This window comes from Manis javanica, chromosome 5 (assembly GCF_040802235.1).
Source record: "Manis javanica isolate MJ-LG chromosome 5, MJ_LKY, whole genome shotgun sequence".
Taxonomy (NCBI): domain Eukaryota; kingdom Metazoa; phylum Chordata; class Mammalia; order Pholidota; family Manidae; genus Manis; species Manis javanica.
The window spans coordinates 101,552,804-101,574,758 of NC_133160.1; the positions used below are offsets into that span (position 1 = coordinate 101,552,804).

At 36.4% G+C, this 21,955-nt stretch overlaps 1 protein-coding gene across 12 annotated transcripts in view; it reads left to right on the forward strand.

Annotated features, from left to right (window-relative positions):
- Positions 1-21,955, forward strand: part of ABCG2 (ATP binding cassette subfamily G member 2 (JR blood group)) — a 205,436-nt gene that overhangs the window by 57,639 nt on the left and 125,842 nt on the right. The window contains exon 1 of one of the 12 annotated variants that reach the window (XM_073237323.1): positions 20,896-20,980. The exons of the other annotated variants lie outside the window; for them this stretch is intronic. The gene's annotated coding sequence lies outside the window, so the exon portion shown is untranslated. Of the gene's footprint in view, positions 1-20,895; positions 20,981-21,955 lie in introns of those variants that run through there. 12 annotated transcript variants of the gene reach the window in all.

Here is a 21,955-nt window from a genome sequence, read left to right on the forward strand (position 1 = left end):
TTTATTCAATGTCATGGGTTCTATAGTGATATACACTTCTTCCTTTCTGATATTAATAATTTGTGTCATCTCTCTCTTTTTAAAAATTGCTCAGCCTATCTAGAGGCCTATCAATTTTATTGATTTTTCAAAGAATGGTATTTTGTTCATTAATTTTTCTCTGTTAATTTCCTGTCTTCAACTTCATTATTTCTGCTCTAATTTTATTATTTTTCTTATGTTTACTCTGTATTTAATTTCCTCTTCATTTTCTAGTTTCTTAGAGTTGAAACTCAGATGACTGATTTTAGATCTTTCTTCTTTCCTGATATGTGCATTCAGTGCCATAAATTTTCCTCTAAGAAATTTTTTTTGCTGCATCTCACATAAATTTGATGTTATATTTTCATTAAAATGTTTTAAAATTTCTCTTAACATTTCTTTTTTTATTGAAGTATACTTAATATACAATATTATTTTGGTTTCATGTATACAACACAGTAGTTCAACAGTTAACACATTACTAAATCCTTACCTGAACTAGTGCAGTTACTATCTGTCAACATAGAAAGATGCTACAGAACTATTTGCTGTGTTCTCCATGGTGTACTACCCTGCATGTGACCAACTTGTGTTATGATTGAGATTGCCCCTTTATTTCTCAATCCACCTACCCCCAACTGCTCTCTCATGGTAACCACCAGTCACTTCTCTGTGTCTATGAGTCTATTGCTATTTTGTTTGTAGATTCCACAAAGAAGGAAAATCATACTGTGTTTGTCTATCACTTGGCTTATTTCACTTAGCATAATGCCAAGTCCATCCATATTGTCACAAATGGCAGGATTTCTTTCTTTTTTATGGCTGAATAATATTCCTTTGTTTATAAGTACCACCTATTCTTTATCCATTCATCTATTAATGGGTGCTTAGGTTGCTTCCATTTCTTGGCTATTATAAATAGTGTTACAATGAACAGAGGGTAGCATATATCTTTTTGAATCAGGGATTTTGTTTTCTTTAGGTAAATTCCTAGAAGCGGAATACCTGGGTCAAATGATATCTCTATTTTTACTTTTTTGAACCTCCATACTGATTTCTATAGAGGTTGTGCCAATTTACATTCCCACCAACAGTGTAGGAGGGTTCCATTTCTCTGCATCCTCACCAACATTTGTTATTTCTTGTTTTTTGGATAGTGGAATTCTAACTGGTATGAGGTAATATCTCATTGTGATTTTGATTTGCATTTCCCTGATGATTAGCAATGTGGAACATCCTTTCATGTACCCGTGGGACATCAGTATTTCTTCTTCGCAGAAATGTCTGTTCAGGTCAGCTGCCCATTTTGTAATTGTGTTATTTGCTTTTTTTGGTGTTGAGGCATAAAAACTCTTTATAAATGTAGTATGTTATCCTCTTATCAGATAAATTGCTTATGAATATATTCTCCCATGCTTTAGAGTGCCTTTTTAAAAATTAAGGTATTACTGATATACAATCTTATGAAGGTTTCACATTAGCAACATTGTGGTTTCAACATTCACCCATATTATCAGTCCCCCCTGACCCCACTGCAGTCACTGTCTATGAGCATAGTAAGATGCTATAGAGTCATTACTTGTCTTCTCTGTGCTGTACTGCCTTCTCCATAACCTACCTACATTGTGAGTGCTAATTATAATGCCCCTTAATCTCCTGCTCCTTCCCTGCCCACCCATCAATCCCTTCCCTTTGGTAACCACTAGTCCTTTCTTGGAGTCTGAGAGTCTGCTGCTGTTTTGCTCTTTCAGTTTTGTTTCATTGTTATACTCCACATATGAGGGAAATCATTTGGTATTTGACTTTCTCTGCATGACTTATTTCACTGAGCATAATACCCTCTAGCTCCATCCATGTCTTTGCAAATGGTAGGATTTGTTTTCTTCTTATGACTGAATAATATTCCATTGTGCATATGTACCACCTCTTCGTGATGGACACTTAGGATGCTTCCTTATATTGGCTATTGTAAATAGTGATGTGATAAACACAGGGGAACATATATCATTTTGAATCAGAGATCTTGTTTTCTTCAGGTAAATTCCAAGAATGGTATTACTGGGTCAAACACTATTTCTATTTTTAGTCTTTAAGAACCTCCATATTGCTTTCCACAATGGTTGAATTTACATTCTCACCAGCAGTGTAGGAGGGTTCCCCTTTCTCTGCATCTTTGCCAGCATTGGTTGTTCCTTGTCTTTTGGATGTTGGCCATCCTAACTGGTGTGAGATGATATCTCATTGTGGTTTTAATTTGCATTTCCCTGATAATTAACAATGTGGAGCATCTTTTCATGTGCTTGTTGGCCATCTGTATCTCTTCTTTGGAGAAATGTCTATTTAGGTCATCTGCTCATTTTTTAATTGGATTATTTGTTTTTGGTGTTGAGGCATGTGAGTTCTTTATAAATTTTGAATGTTAACCCCTTATCAGATAAATTGTTTACAAATATATTCTCCCATACTCTAGATTGCCTTTTTGTTCTGCTGGTGATGTCTTTTGTTGTATAGAATCTGTTTAGTTTTAGGCAGTCCCACTTCTTCATTTTTTATTTTGTTTCCTTGCCCAAAGCTATATGTCTAGGAAAAAAATTGCTCATGCTTATGTTCAAGAAATTTTTGCCTATGTATTCTCCTAAGAGTTTTACAGTTTCATGTCTTACATTTAGGTCTATCATGGCTCCTTTATTGTATATTAATTGACCATATATGTGCGGGTTTATATCTGGTCTCTCTATTCTGCTTCATTGATCTGTGGGTCTGTTCTTGTGTGAGTACCATACTGTTTTGATTACTATAGCTTTGTACAGCTTGAGGTCAGGGACTATACTACCCCTAGCTTTGTTCTTTCTCAGGATTGCTTTGGCTATTCTGGTTCTTTTGTAGTTCTATTTGAATTGTAGGATTATTTTCTGTAGTTCATTGAAAAATGCCATTGGTATTTTGATAGGGATTGCATTGAATATGTACATTGCTTTGGGCAGGATGGCCATTTTGACAATATTAATTCTTTCCATTCATGAGCATAGGATAGATTTCCATTTATTTATGTCTTCTTTAATTTCTCTCATGAGTATCTTATAGTTTTCAAAGCATAGGTCTTTCGCCTCCTTGGTTAGGTTTATTCCTAGGTATTTATTCTTTTTGATATAATTGTAAATGAAATTGTTTTCATGATTTCTCTTTCTGCTTGTTCATTGTTAGTATACAAGAATACAACAGATTTCTGTGTTTCAGTTTTGTATCCTGCAACTTTGCTGAGTCCAGTTCTTAGTTCTAATCATTTTTTGGTAGATTCTTTAGTGTTTTCTATGTATAATATCATGTGATCTGCTAATAGTGACCATTTAACTTCTTCCTTACCAATTTAGATGCCTTCTATCTCTTTATCTTGTCTGATTGCCATGCCAGATGTCTAGTACAGTGTTGAATAAAAGTGCTGAGAGAGGGCATCCTTGTCTTGTTCCTGATCTTAGAGGAAATGCTTTCAGCTTTTCACCATTAGGTATGATGTTAGCTGTGGATTTGTTGTATATAGCCTTTATTGTGTTGAGGTATGTCCCCTTTATACCCATTTTTTGTGAGTTTTTATCATGAATAGATATTGAATTTTTAAAAATGTTTTCCAGCATCTATTGAGATGATCATGTGGTTTTTGTCCTTTTTGTTAATGTAGTATATCTGATTGATCGATTTATGAATATTATACCATTCTTGCATCCCTGGAATAAATCTCACTTGGTAATGGTGGATGACCCTTTCAATATGTTTTTTTAATTTGGCTTGCTAATGTTTGTTGATGATTTTTGCATCTGTGTTCATCAGGGATATTTGTGTATTCTTTTTGTGTGTAGTCTTTGTTTTTGGTATGAGAGTGATGCTGGCCCTATAGAAATGGTTTGAAAGTTTTCCCTCCTCTTCCTCTTTTTTGAATACTTTGGCTGTCAGTATGGCTATTAGCTAGTCTTTAAATGTTTGGAAGAATTCAGCTGTAAAGTCATCTGGTCCCACACTTTTGTTTGTTGGGAGTTTTTCTTTTATTATTTCCAATTCAATTTCATTACTGGTATTTGGTCTGTTCAGATTTTGTTTCTTCCTGGGTCAATCTTGGAAAGTTTTACTTTTCTAGGAATGTGTCCATTTCTTCCAAGCTGTCCCATTTATTGGTATCTAATTATTCATAGAATTCTTTAATAATTCTTTGTATCTCTATGATGTCAATTATATCTATTCTTTTTCATTTCTGATTTTGTTTATTTGTATCCTCTTTCTTTTTTTTAATACATCTGGCTAGGGGTTTGTCTGTTTTGTTTATCTTTTAAAGAACCAGTTTATGGTTTTACTGATTTTTTCTATTGTTTTATTGTTCTCTATTTTGTTTATTTCTGCTCTGCTCTTGATTACGTCCCTCCTTCTACTAACTTTGGGTTTCATTTATTCTTCTTTTTCTGGTTTCTTTAGTTGTGAGTTTAGACTGTTTATTTGGGATTGTTCCTGTTTTTTGAGGTAGGCTTGTATTGCTGTGTGCTTCCATCAGAATCACTTTTGTGGTGTCCCACAAATTTTGAACTGTTGAATATTTTTGTTGTCACTTGTCTCCACATATTGCTTGATTTCTGTTTTAATTTATTCATTGATCCATTGATTATTTAGAAGCATTTTATTTAGCCTCTATGTATTTGTGAGTTTTTTTATTTTCTTCATGTGGTTTATTTCTAGTTTCATTCTGCTGTGATCTGAAAAGATGCCTGATACTTAAATCTTTTAAATTTATTGAGGCTCTTTTTGTGTCCTAATATGTGATCTCTTCTGGAGAACATTGCATGTGCTCTTGAGAAAAATATATATTGTGCTGCTTTTGGATGGAATATTCTGTAGATATCTGTTAAGTCCACCTGATCTAATGTGTTGTTCAGTACCTCTGTTTTCATATTTATTTTGTCTGGTTGATGTGTCCATTGATGTAAGTTGTATGTTAAAAGTCTCCTAAAATGAAGATGTTACAATCTATTTCCCCCTTTAATTCAGTAAATATTTGTTTTACATATTTAGATACTCCTATCCTGAGTGCATAGATATTTATAATGGTTATATCCTCCTGTTGGACCAACCCCTTTATCATTATGTAATCTTCTTTGTCTCTTGTTACTTTCTTTCTTTTGAAGTCTATTTTGTCTGATATAAGTACTACTCCTGCTTTTTTCTTCCAATTATTTGCATGAAATATCTTTTCCCATCCCTTCACTTTCAGTCTGTGTATGTCTCTGGGTCTGAAATGAGTTTCTTGTAAGCAGCAGCATAAAGTCTTGTTTCTTTATCCAAGCACTTTGTCTTTTTATTAGTGCATTCAGTCCATTTACATTTAAGGTAATTATTAATAGGTATGTACTTACTGCCATTTTATTAATTGTCTTCTGGTTGTTTTTGTAGTTCCTCTGTGTTCCTTTATTCTTCTCTTATACTCTTGTCATTTGATGGTTTTCTTTAGTGTTATGTTTGTATTTCTTTTAAAAATATTTTTGTGTATCTATTATAGGCTTCAGTTTGTGGTTACCATGTGGTTCATAGATAATTTCCTAAATATATAAGTCTATATTTATTTGATGGTCACTCTGTTTTGAACCCAATCTAAAAGTACTTCTTTTTTACTCTTTCTTCTCCACACTTTATGTATTAGATGTCATAATCTACATGTTTGGTGTATCCCTAGAGTGATTTTGTATATAGTTGATTTTACTGTTTTTGTTTTTCTTAACTTCATACTTGCATAGTACATACTTGGTCTATTATTTTAATAGTGGTTTTATTTTCACTGATGAAAAATATTTAGGTTTAACATTTCCATCTGCAGAAGTCCCTCTAACATATCCTGTCAGACCAGTTCAGTGGTGGTGCATTCTTTTAACTTTCATTTATATGGGAAAGTTTTAATCTCTCCTTTAATTCTGAATGAAACATTCCTGGGTAGAAGGTTTTGGTTGTCAGTTCTCCCATTTCAGTACATTAAATATTTCATGCCAATCTCCTTTGGCTGTAAAGTTTCTGCTTAGAAATCTGCTGATAGCCTTATGGTGTTTCCTTATTGGTAACTGTCTGTCTCTCTCTTGCTGCTTTTTAAATTCTCTTTATCTTTAATCTTGCCATTTTAATTACCGTGTATCTTGGTGTTGTCTTCCTGGGGTTCATTTTGTTAGGGGTTCTCTCCTCTAGCTTTGAGTACCTGGATGTCTATGTCTATTTCCTTCCCCATATTGTGGAAGTTTTTGGCCATTATTTCTTCAGAGACTTACTCCTCTTTTTTCTCTCTCTTCTCCTTCTGTTATCCCTATTGTGTAACTGTTCTTTTGTTTGAAGTTGTCACACAGCTCTCTTAGCATCCTCTCATTTTTAGAAATTTCCTCTGTTCCTCAGCTTCATTGTTCTCCTGTTCTCTTATTTCCATCCCAGTGATGGTGTTCTTTCCTTGTAGCAAGCCATTATTCATTTGCTCCATTGTATTTTTCATTCATGTACAGTATTCTTCAGCTCTGAGTGGCTCTTTTTCAAATTTTCTCTTTGTTGAGGTTCTCTAAGATAATTATTTTCTGCAGGTCACTGAGTATATTTATGACTTTACTTTGAATATTTTATTAAAAAATTGGTGATCTCCATTTCATGTCCCCTCTTTCTTGTGTCTTACCCTGTTCTTTTGTTTGGAATATATTCTCTTCCCCTTCATTTTGTCTGGGTTTCTGTGTTTCTTCCTTTGTTTAGATGGATCTGCTATGCTTCCTTGTCTAGAGAGTAATGACTTTATGATGATGGCATTCTGTGATGCCAGGAAGCTCAAGACTCTACTCACCAGTGTCTGGTTCTCCTTTGTGGTGGAGCTGCAGCTGCTGTTGGTGGGCTATGGGTGGGTCTGCCTTTCTGCCTATCTTCAGTGTAAAGGAGTCTACAGCTTGCCTCAGTGGGCCCTTTGTGAGCTGAGCAGTGGTTCTTCTGTAGGGAATGTTGTGGGCAGGGCTGCCCTCTGTCTCCCAGGCAGCAATGGCTACACTGCTGTGCTGGCAGGGTAGGCTGGGCAGGTGTGTGGGGGAGCACAAAGTGAGCTGGGCAATCAGTGAGGGGAATGGAGCATTTGGGGCTGGCTCCCATGAGTGGCCAACCAGTTGTGCTAAGAGAAGGCTGGAGTGGTGTTATCCACCTGTCACTTGTGCTCCAGATAGAGCTCCCCCCAACCCTTACTCCTCTGGCACACCTCCCACCTCTGATAAATCTTTCATAGTGATGCCTGTCTGTTGGGTCTCAGTGGACCTGACAGAGCACGCCTGTTCTCCACAAGCAACAAGAGTCTTAGCTTTCTAGAGTGCTCCAATTCTGCCTACTGTCCAGGCCTGTTATCACCAAAGTCCAATGCAATGTGGACTCATGTTCAAAGAGCAGATCTTCAGGGTCAGGTGTGCTGAGTTTCTGAGCTGTTATCCACTCCCTTATCCATTCCTTTCCCTCCCACTTGTGAGCTGGGATCAGGGAAGGGCTTGGGTACTGATTGTATGCCGCTTTACCCTTCTCTGTGTGGTCTTCTCCTCTTCAGCAGGTGTAGATGGTCTATTCTGTAGTCTTTAAGTCATTTTCATGCTTAGTTTTATTTGTTGTAGTTGCTTCCTTGGTGTGTATGTGGAAGGAAGTTTCTGCTTTGCCTCCCTATCTCTGCCATTTTTCTCTCCTCCAGTCTTGAGATTTCTTTTTCAACCCATATATTATTTTCTCTTTGACCCATGTAAAGTATTTTGTTTAATTTCCAAATATTTTGGGATTGCCCAGTTATCTTTCTCTTACTGATTTCTAGTTTAAGTAGCATGAGAACATATCTGTATAATTTCTATTATTTTATATTTGTTAAAATATGTTTAATGACACAGACTGTGGTCTCTTTTGGTCAGTGTTCCATGTGATCTTGAGAAGAATATGTAATCTGCTTTTGGAGGAAATAGTTTATAGATGTGAATTATATCCAATATAATTTGTGGTGCTGTTGACTTCAACTCTGTTCTTATTTATTTTCTGCCTGGTGGGTATGTCCATTTCTGTTAAAGCAGTCTTTTAGTCTCCAACTATAATTGTGGATTCATTTATTTCTCCTTGCAATTCTTTTGGTTTTGCCTCATGTATTTTGATGTTCTGTTTTTAGGTGCATACACCATAAAGATTGTTACATTTGCTTAGAGAATTGACCACTTTGCTATTACATAATGGCCCTCGTTTTCTTAACTAATTTTCCTTGATTTGAAATCTGCTTTCTCTGAAATTAAATGACTCTATTTTCTCTCCTTTCTTAGCACATAAATTACACATTTAAAAAAACTTAGTGGTTGTCCTTAAATTTCTGACCTATATCAATTTTCATCTCTCTAAAGGACTTATTTTAACATTTCTTTCAAGGCAGGTGTACTGGCAACAAATTCCTCAATGTTTGTTTGTCTGAGAGTCTTTATTTTTCTTCAATTTTTGAAGGATAGTTTTGTATGGTACAAAATCTGGATTAGTGGAATTTTTTTTTCCCAACACTTTAAATATTTCATTCCACTTTCTTCTTTCTCATAACACTTAAAATGTTTCATTCCACTTTCTTCTTTCTCACATGGTTTCTGAGGAAAAGTTGGATATAACTCTTGGCTTTGCTCCTTTATAGCTAAGATGCTTTCCCCCTCTGGCTTCTTTTGATATTTTTCTCTCTCTCTCTGATTTTCTGCAGTTTGACTGTGAAATGTTTAGGTTAAGTTTATTTGCTGTTTATCAGCTTCCTGTGGTTTTGTGATGTTACAGATTTAATGTTTGTGTCTCCCCTTGTTCCCTGCCTCAAATTCATATGTTTAAATCCTAACCAATATATGATGGTAGTCAGACCTGGGGTCTTGGAGATAATTAGGTCATGAGGGTGGAGCCTTTAGGGATCTGTGTTCTATAAAAAGAGGCAGGAGAGTTTGTTCTTACTCTGTGCCCTGTGAGGGTACAGCAAGAAAATGGTCATCTACTAACCAGGATGCAGACTCTCACCAGAACTGAATCTGTCAGCCCCTTGATCTTGTAACTCTGGCGGGGGGGAAATCCTGGGGCAAAATACCTCTGAAACTGAAATCAGTCAAAGGGAGATGTAAAGTTAAGGAACCCATTTATTTCTTAGAAGCAGTTGTCCCGTCTCTCTCTTGACCAGGCTGCAGCAGATGAGAGATCCACCCAACCTCTCCTGTCCAGATAAACCCTTGCACTCCCTTGTAATTACCTATTGATATGTAGATGGACTAATTTTTTCAACCCCTTGGGAACACTTATTGATATGCAGATGCACTAAAGACAGGCAAGAGATTCTGAAAAGATTACAGTTTTACCCACAATCTTGTACTTCTCTGCCTCCAGAACTATGAGAAATAAATGTTTGTTGTTAAAGTCCCTCAGTCTATCATAATTTGTTACAGAAACCTGCCTGACAAGACGTGGTTTGGTATCTGACCTTAATTTGGGTAAATTCTCAAATCATCATTGCTATAGGTATTGCTTTTGTACTTTTCTCTCTTCTCCTTTTAGAATTTCTATTACATGTTTGCTACATCTTTTGTAGTTGCACTGCAGTTCTTGGGTATTCTTTTCCACTTTTTCCAGTCTTTTTTCTCTTTGCTTTCAATTTTTGTGGACATATCCTCGAGCTACCAGATTCTTTACTCAGTTGTGTTGTGTCTGCTAATAAGCTGATGAAAGAACCTCTTCATTTTTTAAAAATTTCTTATTAAGGTATTATTGCTATACACTCTTATGAAGGTTTCACATGAGAAACAATGTGGTTACTACATTTACCCATATTATCAAGTCCCCACCCATACCCAATGCAGTCACTGTCCATCAGTGTAGAAAGATGCCACAGATTCACTGTTTGCCTTCTCTGTGCTACACTATTTTCCCCGCCACCCTCCACACCATGTGTACTAAACATAATACCCCTCAGTCCCCATCTCCCACCCTCCTGACCTGCCCTCCCACACCCCTTCCCTTTGGTAACCACTTGTCCCTTCTTGGAGTCTGTGAGTCTGCTGCTGTTTTGTTCCTTCAGATTTGCTTCATTCTTATACTCCACAAATAAGGGAAATGATTTGGCACTTGTCTTTCTCTGCCCGGCTTATTTCACTGAGCATAATATCCTCCAGGTCCATCCATGTTGTTGCAGATGGTAGGATTTGTTTCTTTCTTATGGCTGAATACTATTCCACTGTGTATATGTACCACATCTTCTTTTTCCATTCATATACTGATGGACATTTAGGGTGCTTCCATATCTTGGCTATTGTTAGTAGTGCTGCAATTAACATAGGGGCATATGTCTTTTTGAATCTGAGAAGTTGTATTCTTTGGGTAAATTCCAAGGAGAGAGATTCTCAGGTCAAATGGTATTTCTATTTTTAGCTTTTTGAGGAACCATCATATTGCTTTCCACAATGCTTGAACTAGCTTACATTCCCACCAGCAGTAGGAGAGTTCCCCTTTCTCTGCATCCTCGCCAGCATTTGTTGTTCTTAAATGCTCGCTATCTTTACTGGTGTGAGGTGGTATCTCACTGTGGTTTTCATTTGCATTTCCCTGATGATTAGTGATGTGGAGCAACTTTTCATGTGTCTTTTGGCCATTTGAATTTCTTCTTGGGAGAATTGTCTCTTCATATCCTCTGCCCAGTTGTTAATTGGGTTATTTGCTTTTTGAGTGTTGAGGCATTGAGTTCTTCATATATTTTGGATGTTAACTAACCCCTTGTCAGATATGTCACTTAAAAATATATTCTCCGATACTGTAGGATGCCTTATTGTTCTGTTGATGGTGTCCTTTGCTGTACAGAAACTTTTTAGTTTGATTTAGTCCCATGTGTTATTTTTGCTTTTGTATCACTTGCTCGAGGACATACATTCAAGAAGAAGTTGTTCATACTTATATTCAGGAGATGTTTGCCTATGTTGTCTTCTAAGAGTTTTATGTTTTCATGACTTACATTCAGGTCTTTGATCCATTTTGAGTTTACTTCTGTGTATGGGGTTAAACAATAATCCAGTATCATTCTCTTGCATGTAGCTGTCCAGTTTTGCCAACACCAGCTGTTGAAGAGGCTGTCATTTCCCCTTTGTATGTCCATGGCTCCTTTATCATAGATTAATTGACCATGGTTTATATCAGGGCTCTCTAGTCTGTTCCATTGGTCTATGGGTCTGTTCTTGTGCCAGTACCAAATTGTCTTGATTACTGTGGCTTTGTAGTGGAGCTTGAAGTTGGGGAGTGTAATTCCCCCTGCTTTATTCTTCCTTCTCAGGATTGCTTTGGCTATTCGGGGTCTTTTGTTGTTCCATATGAATTTTAGAATGATTTGCTCTACTTCATTTAAGAATGCTGTTGGTATTTTGATAGGGATTACATTGAATCTGTAGATTGCTTTAGGCAGGATGGCCAATTTGATAATATTAATTCTTCCTGTCTGTGAGCACAGGATGTGTTTCCATTTATTGGTTTCTTCTTTAAATTCTCTCATTAGTGTCTTGTAGTTTTCAGAGTATTGGTCTTTCACTTCCTTGGTTAGGTTTATTCCTAGGTATTTTATTCCTTTTGATGCAAATGTGAATGGAGTTCTTCTCCTGATTTCTCTCTCTGCTAGTTCATCGTTAGTGTATAGGAATGCAACATATTTCTGTGTATTAATTTTGTATCCCGCCACTTTGCTGAATTCAGATATTAGATCTAGTAGTTTTGGAGTGGATTCTTTAGGTTGTCTTATGTACAATAACATGTCATCTGCAAACAGGGACAGTTTGACTTCTTCCTTGCCAATCTGGATGCCTTTTAGTTTTTCTGTTGTCTGATTCCCTGGCTAGAACCTCCAGTACTATATAGAATATAGAATAGAAGTGGTGAGAGTGGGCATCCTTGTCTTGTTCCCAATCTTAAAGGATAGGTTTTCATCTTCTCACTATTAAGTATAATGTTGACTGTGGGTTTGTCATATATGGCTTTTATTATGTTAAGGTATTTGCCCTCTATACCCATTTTGTTGAGATTTTTTATCATGAATGGATGTTGAATTTTGTCAAATGCTTTTTCAGAATCTCTGGAGATGATCATGTGGTTTTTGTCCTTCTTTTTGTGGATGTAGTGGATGGTGTTGATGGATTTTTGAATGTTATACCATCCTTGCATCCCTGAAATAAATCCTACTTGATCATGGTGGATGATATTTTTGATGTATTTTTGATTTCATTTTGCTAATATTTTGTGGAGTATTTTTGCATCTATGCTCATCAGGGATATTGGTCTGTAATTTTTTTGTTTTGTTCTATCTTTGCCTGGTTTTGTTATTAGAGTGGTGCTGGCCTCATCGAATGAATTTGGAAGTATTCCCTCCTCTTCTACTTTTTGGAAAACTTTGAGGAGGATGTGTATTAGGTCTTTACTAAATGTTGATAAGATTCAGCAGTGAAGCCATCTGGTCCAGGAGTTTTGTTCTTAGGTAGTTTTTTGATTACCAATTCAATTTCTTTGCTGGTAATTGGTCTGTTAAGATTTTCTGTTTCTTCCTTGGTCAGCCTTGGAAGGTTGTATTTTTCTAGAAAGTTGTCCATTTCTTCCAGGTTATCCAGTTTGTTGGCATATAATTTTTCATAGTATTCTTTAATAATTCTTTGTAATTCTTTGGTGTCTGTAATCATTTTTCCTTTCTCATTTCTGATTCTGTTCATGTGTTTAGACTCTTTTTTTCTTGATAAGTGTGGCTAGGGGTTTATCTATTTTGTTTATTTTCTTGAAGAACCAGCTCTTGCTTTCATTGATTCTTTCTATTGTTTTATTCTTCTCGATTCTATTTATTTCTATTCTAATCTTTATTATGTCTTCTGTCTACTGATTTTGGGCCTCATTTGTTCTTCTTTCTCTAGTTTCATTAATAGTGAGTTTAGAGTGTTCATATGGGATTGTTCTTTCCTGAGGTAGGCTTGTATTGCAATATACTTTCCTCTTAACACAGCCTTTGCTGTGCCCCACAGATTTTGCAGTGTTGAATTATTGCTGTCATTTGTCTCCATATATTGCTTGATATCTGTTTTTATTTGGTCATTAATCCATGGTCATTTAGGAGCATGTTGTTAAGCCTCCATGTGTTTGTGCAATTTTTCATTTTCTTTTCATAATTTATTTCTAGTTTCATACCTTTGTGGTCTGAGAAACTGGTTGGTACAATTTCAATCTTTTTGGATTTACTGAGGCTCTTTTTGTGTCCTAGTATATGATCTAGTCTTGAAAATGTTCCATGTGCACTTGAGCAGAATGTGTATTCTGCTGCTTTTGAGCGTAGAGTTTTGTAGATGTCTTTTAGGGTCCATCCATGCTAATGTGTTGTTCAGTGCCTCTGTATCCTTACTTATTTTCTTTCTGGTTGATCTGTCCTTCAGAGTGTGTGGAGTTTTGAAGTCTCCTAGAATGAATGCATTGCATTCTATTTCACCTTTTAATTTTGTTATTATTTGTTTCACATGTGTAGGTGCTTCTGTGTTGGGTGCATAGATATTTATAATGGTTATATCCTCTTGTTGGATTGACTCCTTAATCATTACATAATGTCTTTCTTTGTCTCTTGTGACTTTCTTTGTTTTGAAGTCTATTTTGTCTGATACAAGTACTGCAACTCCTGCTTTTTTCTCCTAGTTGCATGAAATATCTTTTTCCATCCCTTCACTTTTAGTCTGTGTATGTCTTTGGGTTTAAAGTGAATCTCTTGTAGGCAGTACATAGATGGGTCTTGTTTTTTTATCCATTCCATGACTCTGTGTCTGTTGATTTGTGCTTTCAGTCCATTTACATTTAGGGTGATTATCGATAGGTATGTACTTATTGCCATTGCAGGCTTTAGATTCATGGTTACCAAAGGTTCAAGATTAAGTTCCTTACTATCTAAGAGTCTAACTTAACTCACTTAATATGCTATTATGAACACAATCTAAATGTTCTATTTTTCTCCTCCTTCATTCTTTATATATTAGGTATCATATTCTGTACTCTTTGTCTATCCCTTGATTGACTTTGGGGATAGTTAATTTAGTTTTGCACTTGCTTAGTAATTAACTGTTCTACTTTCTTTACTGTGGTTTTATTACCTCTGGTGACAGCTATTAAACCTTAGGAACATTTCTGTCTACAGCAGTCCATCCAAAATGCACTGTAGAGATTATTTTTGGGAGGTAAATTCTCTTAGCTTTTGCTTATCTGAAAATTGTTTAATCCCTCCTTCAAATTTAAATGATAATCTTGCTGGATAAAGTATTCTTGGTTCTAGGCCCTTCTACTTCATTGCATTAAATACATCATGCCACTCCCTTCTGGCCTGTAAGGTTTCTGTTGAGAAGTCTGATGATAGCCTGACGGTCTTTCCTTTGTATGTGATCTTATTTCTCTCTCTGGCTGCTTTTAATAGTCTGTCCTTATCCTTGATCTTTGCCATTTTAATTAATATATGCTTGGTGTTGTCTTCCTTCATTCCCTTGTGTTGGGAGATCTGTGCACCTCCATGGCTTGAGAGACTATCTCCTTCCCCTGATTGGGGAAGTTTTCATCAGTTACCTCCTCAAAGACACTTTCTATCCCTTTTCTCTCTTATTCTTCTTCTTGTACCCCTATAATGCAATTATTGTTCCCTTTAGATTGGTCACACATTTCTCTCAATATTCTTGCATTCTTAGAGGTCCTTTTCTCTCTGTGCCTCAGCTTCTTTGTATTCCTCTTCTTTAATTTCTCTTTCATTTATCATCTCCTCCACTGCCTCTATTCTGCTTTTAATACCTGCCATTGAGCTCTTCAATGATTGGATCTCTGACAAGAATTCATTCCTGAGTTCTTGAATATTTTTGTGTGCCTATATGAGCATGTTAATGATTTTTATTTTGAAATCTCTTTCAGGAAGACACATGAGGTCCATTTTATTTGAATCTTTTCAGGTGTTGTATTCATAATTTTACTTTGAACATGTTTCTTTGGCATTTCATATTTGTATATGGCACCCTCTAGTGCCCAGAAGCTCTACTCTCTGGAGCTGCTCAGCCCCTGAAGCAATTTCAGCGGTCACACAGGATTGATATTCATGCCTGGGGGTAGAAAAGAGCTGTTTCTTGCTTCCTGACTTCTATACCTGCCTCCACTGCCAGATCCAGTGGACTGAACACACAGGTATAAGCCACTGTGTTTTGCTTTTGTAGTTGCTGTAGATGTGGCTTCCCTCTGGCTGGCCTAATGCCAGGGTAGGGTTGCCTGTTTTTGAGCCAGCTGGGGCTGGCCGGGAGAAGGGTGCAGTAGGCTGCGTATCACAGTAGGAGTCCTTGGAGCTTTGTAGCCAGCCAGGGAGCTGGAGCACCAGAAGATCTAGAAAGTTACCAATCTGTTGAGCAGAGTGCACCTGGACTATTTTTTCCACCTGTCCTTTTTCCTGAGCAATAAGCTCTGTGCAATTCTTGCCCCTTTAGCACCCCTCTTGCTGTTAGGAAGTCTCTCAGAGTGCCCACCTTTCTTTTGTCCCAAAGCAGCTGGATATGGATCCCAGCTTTCCACTAGTGGCTGGAATCTCAGTCTCTCCAGGTATTCTGCCTGTCTCAGATTTCCAACCCCCTAATCACAAGTGTGCCAAGAAGGTACCATGAAATGTAGATTTGTGGTTGCAGAGCAGATCTTTGGAGTTAGATGTTCAGCAGTCCCAGGCCTCCATTCCCTCCCTGCTCCATTTCTCTTCCTCCCACTGGTGAGCTGGGGTGGGGGAAGTGCTGGGGTCCATCTGGGCCATGGCTTTGGTATGTTACCCTGTTCTCTGAGGTTTATTCTTTTCTCTAGGTGCATGTAGTTTGGCAGAGCCCTCTTTCCTGTTGCTCTTTCAGGATTACTCATATTAATTTTATTTTCGTATTATCTGTGGTTTTAGGAGAAAGCCTCTGTCTCATCTCTCACTCTGGCATCTTTCAGGACCTCTTCATTTTATGATAGTGCTTTTAATCTCTAACATTTATTTTTTAGTCCTAGAATTTCCATCTCTGTTTACTTTTCCAATCTGATTTCTCACATTGTCTAGTTTTCCCATTGGAGCTCTTAGCACCTTAATTGTTGTTGTCTTAAATTCATGGTCCGATAATTCCAATGTCCCTGACACATCTGAGTCTGGTTATGAGGCTTGCTCTGTCTCCTCAGACTGTGTTTTTTGCCTTTTTGTATGTGTTGTCATTTTTTTGTTGGAAGGAACTGCAGTAAATAGATCTGCAGTAAGTGATGTGGTAATAAGGTAACTGGGTAAAAGGAACTGCAGTAAATAGATCTGCAGTAAGTGATGTGGTAATAAGGTGTGAGGAGAGGGGTATCATTCTATAGTACTATTATTAAGTCTTAGTTCTTTAGTGGGCTTGTACTCCCAGGCTGTGAACTTCACTAGTGCTTCTTATCCTCCTACCCAACCTCAGATACTACAAAAAATGGCTGGATGGAGTTGGGTTTGGGTATTTCCTTTTTCCCAGGTCATTTTTGTTCACAGTCGAAGAATGAACTTTGCAAACACTCAAAGTGGGAGTGCAAGGGAGAGGCTTTCATTTAGAGATAAAGTGAGAGGACAGAGCTCCTGGCTTATTGCAAAAGGGGACAAGAGAGTCCATGGTCGTGCACTCTCTAGGGGTTTTATAACGTGATAAAGGCTCGGGATGTGGACCTATTAAGTGGTCCTAGAATGTTCATCCTTGAGGATACATTAAGTCTCTTTTCTCATCAGTCTTACAGATAATTCTGCAAAATTAACATAAGAAATTTACTGCAGATTTCTTTCCAAGAATAACACCTTTTTTGGTTTAGGAGCATATCAACCATCAATCAAGACTGCCTGCCCTGCCCTCAAGTTGGGCTGAGTTATTGTCTGTTTGCTAAAAAGTTTAAAAGGCAATTTCAGATGCAATCTTTCTTGCTTTTCTATGTTGTTTATGGCTGGGCATGCTTGCTATTATTAATTGCCCAGGTTGCAAATCACTGGATTAAGTTTAAAGGAGGAAAAACAGCACATGGGCCTGTGCTTTTTAGCATGCTAATGTGAATCTTCCATATGATTACATATGAATAACATAATGAAAAACATGGGCTACTTTCCTTTATCTGGGGAATATTAACTGATCTCACTGAAGAATGACTCTAGAGCTTAATATTTAACCTGGAGTTTTGGTAGGGGGTTTCCTTGCATATTGTTACTTTGCTCTGACTATAATTATCTTGCTTTGCCTTTTCTGGAGGCCCTCACTCTACTCTGTCTAAACCCATGGTCCCTGTCTCATTAGGCTCAGAACAAAACCCAATAGATTAAGCGTTGATAAAATAATTTATCTTGAGGGCAAGCTTTTTTTAAAGAACAGAATGCTTTGATTTGTTTCAAAATGGTTCCTTTTCCTGTAGGAAGTGCAAGGGCATTTTTCTCTAATTTTTTCCTGTAAGAACTTGGTAGAACTCTAGGAGGTAAAACTCACAAAAGCAAGGGGCTGCCTAGGATTTGTTAGCTCCTAAACTTGTCTACTCTGAACTTCTAGGAATTTGTTAATTACTATGCAGGTTTTCCTGCACAGGAAATGGTTCCCACAGAGGTTTCTGTTTGTGGGTTTCTGCTCCATTAAATTGTGATTTTCTATTTGCCTGGCTGTCTCTGCAACTTTAGGGGAAGCACTTTACCCTCTGTCCTCACTTCTTTGACAGATCTAAGGAAATATATTGATTTGTCAGTTTGCTCAGGCTTTTATTTGTTGTTAGGGCAGAACAGTGGTTTCTAAGGTCCTTATATGACTGACTGGAAATTGGAAGTCTGTTTGAATGGTTTTAAATGCCATGTCTGCCCTCAACAGTGATGACAAACACATTCTTTGTTTATTTCTATGTCTAAATTAGTTCTCAATATTAATTGCTGCTCAAGCAGTAGGAAGTACTCAGTAAGCAGTACTGAGGTAAGATCAACCTAGTTTAGGAAGCAGGTCTCCCCTGTGTGGCTCCAGAAGTTGAATCTTTTCAGTGTATTTGTGCTGATGGGGGTCATAGTTGCTGATTCATAATAATTAAAGTCACGAGAAACTGAGGTATGAATCATAATAATTAGTGATAGATTTTCTTATGGGATATTCTTTTCTGTAATTGAGTTACTCATGTCTCCTAAACAGGCACTTCCAAGTATCAGAATAAAGGTCAACGGATATATTTAAGAGCTTTCTTCATCCGAGTAAATACAAATGTTTGTGTGAGCTGTCTCCACCCATAACAGGAAAAACTTCTTTAGGGGCTGGAAATTTCATATTGTCCAGATTCAATGTTGTAAGTGTGGTTAAGTATTCTCCAATTAATAATTGTGACTAATAATAATAAAGAGACCATATGTGGGCTGATTAAATTATTTAGTTTTTAAATTATTAAGTTATCCTCAGTTAAATTATTTAGTCAAGGTCACCCACCCAGTTAGTAAAACCCAGAGGCAGGATTCAAGTGCAAAGCTCTCTAAGCCCACCATATGCTCTCATACATACATATGGACTCTCAACATACTGACTGTCTGTTTTTTAGTTTCTATATAGACCAAACTCTTTGTGTTAACACATTCTTTGTTCTGATAGGTTATTATAAAACTACTTTAGCTTTGGCCAATGAATAAAGGTGACTGTGAAAAGTGTTTCATGAAATATTATAACCTAGGGTATTTTAAAATATAAGTTTAGAAAATTTCATAATAAATACTTATGTGCCCACCATGAGGATTTTTTTATATCATTAATGTACAATTATGTAAAGGAAAAGCTTTCAGCTTCTCACTGTTAAGTATAATGTTGGCTGTGGGTTTGTCATATATGGCCTTTATTATGTTGAGGTACTTGCCCTCTATTCCCATTTTGCTGAGAGTTTTTATCATGAATGGATGTTGAATTTTGTCAAATGCTTTTTCAGTATCTATGGAGATGATCATATGGTTTTTGTCCTTTTTTTTTGTTGATGTAGTGGATGGTGTTGATGGATTTTCGAATGTTGTACCATCCTTGCATCCCTGGGATGAATCCCACTTGATCATGATGGATGATCTTTTTGATGTATTTTTGAATTCGGTTTGCTAATATTTTGTTGAGTATTTTTATGTCTATGTTCATCAGGGATATTGGTCTGTAATTTTTTTTTTGTGTTGTCTTTGACTGGTTTTGGTATTAGAGTGATCTTTGGCCTTGTAGAAGGAGTTTGGGAGTATTCCCTCCTCTTATACTTTTTGGAAAACTTTAAGGAGGATGGATATTAGGTCTTCACTAAATGTTTGATAAAATTCAGCAGTGAAACCATCTGGTCCAGGGGTTTTGTTCTTAGGTAGTTTTTTGATTACCAATTCAATTTCCTTGCTGGTAATTGGCCTATTCAGATTTTCTGTTTCTTCCTGGGTCAGTCTTGAAAGGTTGTATTTTTCTAGAAAGTTGTCCATTTCTTCTAGGTTATCCAGTTTGTTACCATATAATTTTTCATAGTATTCTCTCATAATTCTTTGTATTTCTGTGGTGTCCATAGTGGTTTTTCCTTTCTCATTTCTGGTTCTGTTTATGTGTGTAGACTCTCTTTTTTTCTTGAAAAGTGTGGCTAGGGGTTTATCTATTTTGTTTATTTTCTTGAAGAACCAGCTCCTGCTCACCATGAGGATTTTTATACATCAGCATCAGTCTGGTCTCCACAAAGAGATTATTTTAAAATATAAATCAGTCAGGTCTCATTTCTTCTCAAAAGCCTCTGGTGGCTTTCCATATCTTTATAAAATCTTGATGTACAAATAAGCCACTAAGTTCTACACCATCTGGCTCCCCGTTAACCCCAATTCATCTTCTACTATTTTCCCACCCATTACTGATACCTCAGCCACATTTACCTTGCTGTTCCTTGAAGATGCCAAGCATTTCTTATCTCAGGATCTTTGTGCCCACAACTCCCTCTATCTGTACCATTCTGATCTATGAATACTCAGTAGGATTAAGTTTCATTGTAAGAGAGTAGCATAAACACTGTAGACATTTATTTATCTTTTTTGTTCAAGGAATCCAGAGGTAGGCATTCTGGAGATAGTATAACAATTTTATGATTTCAAGAATCCACATTCCTTCTATCTTGTTATATTACCATATGTGGCTTCCATTCTCAAAGTCATCTTGCAGTCCAAGATAGCTACAGATATGCCAGTCATTATGTTTAGATTCCAGCCAACAGGAAAGAGGAAGAGGGAAAGAGCACTCTATGTTTCTATGAAATGTTGAATAGAGGAGGAAATGGAACACCTCTTTTTTTTTTTAAATGTTTTTTGACATTAAACCTTTGCTGTCTAAGTAAAATCCAATCTACCATCGTGGCAGCCTTAGAGGACAATAATAAGGTATTCTTTTAAACTGAACTTGTTTCTAATCACTCTTCTAGCAAAAATATAGTTGAGCTTGATCTTTTTGTACCACCTATGGCCCAGGAGAGTTCAGCTTTCTTTTGTTTTAGCAACAGGAAATTTTTTAGAAATCAAAAATAAATCATAACTTTAATATATAAAAACAATATTCATTAAAAAATTTATAACATTTACTTATTAGGAAGTTAGTCACTGAAAAGAGAGTATTTTTGGTGATCATCAAAATGTGCAAAGGGTTTATTACAGTTTTTGAGAGCCTCTGAAATAAAGTTATTTCTACATTTGGTTTTGTATAGTATTGAGAAAAATATGATTCACAGATTAGTAGTCAGAAATGGTTTTAGATTCTCGTATTTTGTTCATCGTAAAACTTTATGATTTTCTCTGATTAAACAGATGAACATGAGAAGACTTATTCTGAAACACATATCATTACAACACGTTAGCACAGTGGCTTCTGATATGTTAAACTTGGTAGACAGTACATGAAAGGACACAGTAAGTATGTTTTTGTTCAGCTTAAATGCTTTAAGAAAAGAAAGAAATATATATATATTAGAATGAACATATTATTGGCTTTTCTAAAAACTGCATATGGACATTTAGATCATAAATGTTAAGTGTACATATAATCCAATGAATTTTGGTGAATATATAGACATGTGTAACCATTATTAATCCAATTTTAGAATCTTTCTATCATCTCAGAAAGCTTCCTGCAAACCTATGCTTAATGCTCTGAGTTCCCCCTCTCACCCCTTATTTCTTGGCTGTAACAGCTGAGAAGAGTAGATGATCTCCTGGAAACTGGTGTGTTAGTGTCTGTGTGAAAATGCCTGTGGTCTGTGTTCCTGTAAAAAGTGTCTGAATCTCGTTATAGAACTTGCAGTGAAGGATAAAAATTTAAAGCAATTTTGACATCAAGAAGCCCATAAACTGATTCATTTTATGTGTTTTGTAGCAATGTATAATTGGTATTGAAGTGTGTTACCTGTTGAACTCGAATGTTCCTATGGTATCAGAGGACAATTTTTCTGATGTCCAAAGCTTTAAAATGATATCTTGTTGATTGGCAAGTTACAGATGACATTCTCTATGGTCTTGAATGCCCAGCAAAAAGAGAGTTTCAATTCCTAACAAAATTGAGAGCATACTTGCCAGTTATAATATATAAAATTATGTAAATGGATTTGCACACAGAATCCTGGGTGTAGTCACAGAGCAACTGCTCTCATTCACAAACTCAAGTAATTTTTGTTTCTGAGAGAGTACTTGTTGCTCCTATTAAAACTGCTGCAAAAGTTAGCCTGTCTGTGTCTCAGTAAAAGAGATAACACTGCACAGAACAGTTTCTCATCTGCTTTTAGCAGATTGACTCCATGGGATTTAAAACTCTCTTTTTCTGGAGCTGATAAGGTAATAATGAGCTTTTGAAAAAACACAGATGAGACCTGTCTAGTATGTTGACTAAGC